We start from the raw sequence: 1,667 nt of genomic DNA on the forward strand, positions 1-1,667 counted from the left end.
GTAGCCCAGGTTCTTATCTAGTGGTGTTAGGGAAGGAAATGTCTGGATACATAGAGGGTCCCGGCAGATAATGTAAGTGAGCAGAAGGGAGCAGGTGTAAGGTATGGAACAGGAAGTGGAGGCAACTGTGTGAGCCAGAGGCCTTACGGCACACCTGCTATTGTCAGGACTTCTGATTTTCCAGAAGCCGGGACCCAGATTTGCCACTTACATATGTTCAGGCCTTCTTCTATTTTGGGTCAGTGCTGATTTTCTGCAGTCTTTTGACACAGGGGAGCCTGGCAACTGGCTGTTTCCTTGGCATATACCCATTGGTCACAGCCTAGACATTTCATGCCTCCTGAGCTCCATAAATTTGGATGTAACTGAGTTGTCAAAATGAAAGGGCAATACACTTGCATTTTGTGTGGAGACAATCGGCACAGCTATCATAAAGGAGGTCAATAATTTTTAATCTGTCTCAAAATGTTTAACTTATTGCCATATGTGCTAGAAAAATGCCTACCTGCTTGCTGGACTAGTACTCAGAGTGTAGATTTAGCCAATAAAAGTCTATGTCTGGAGACAAATAATCTAATTGCCTCCTTTTCCCCCCAAACATCTGAAATAGAGAGTATGATGAGCAATATATAAGGTAGCAGTTCAGAGTGAAAAAAATACTAGCTTCTCTCCCTTGACTCTTAAAAAATAAAGTAAGTGATTAAGTGCTTATTGAACTAAACACTTCACCCATATCATCCTACTTAACCTTCAGAAGAATCCTATGAATAGACACAATTCCACATTGTTAAAAAGAGAAAACCAAAGACCCTGAGAGGTAATTACATTTTTGTTTTTGTTTTTGTTTTTTAAATCACTCAGTAAGTGGAAGCATCGGGATTTCAATCTAATAGTTTGTGATTCCAATATTATGGCCTCTGTTTCAATTCCCCTCTTTTATTCTGCCTTCACCTAACCCATTTAGTTTTTATTTTTATTGCACAACTTTCCATTAGGCATTTTCAGCTGCTACGAGGCTGGTATCATGGCCATCCCCTGCATGGACCCGCCATTTTTAGTGACTCTGATCATGTTCAGAAAAACCTCTTGAACATCTCATGTCCCATATCCTCCCAATCCTATTGATGAGGGCAGAACCCTGGAATCATTTGTTCCTTGATATATTCATCTCTTTCCTTGTCCCATATCCAATCCATCTTAAAGCCCTATTGATTTTACCTCTTCAATATTTTTTCAATGACAAATGGTTTATGTCATTTCAAAGGCTACCTTTCTAGACAGAACTACCATAGCACTTCCTCGCACTTCTGCTGTAGTTCTTGTCCACCCCGTAGCTTCTCTTGGTTCCTCATATCCATTCTCCACAAGGGGAGAGCCAAGGAGGTCCTTTCTATGAACATATTGATCAAGCCAATCACCCTTACTCCATCTCAAATCCTTGCTCTATTTAAATATTTCATCAGTGGTTTTCTATCACTTTCAAAAAAAGCCCCAAAACTTTAATTAGACCTAAAATGCTTCCCTCAAGACTCCTGTGTGTGTCTCATGACTTCTCATGCCCTGGGACCACTCTGTCTTTTCATTCTAGCTTCAAAGAGAGATAGAGCAAGCCTAGTTACCCTTGTTCTTGGACTTTTGTCCACATGGTTCCTCTGTGTAGTAAACTG

Source organism: Otolemur garnettii, unplaced genomic scaffold (genome assembly GCF_000181295.1).
Source record: "Otolemur garnettii isolate 467f Iridium unplaced genomic scaffold, OtoGar3 scaffold00098, whole genome shotgun sequence".
Taxonomy (NCBI): Eukaryota; Metazoa; Chordata; class Mammalia; order Primates; family Galagidae; genus Otolemur; species Otolemur garnettii.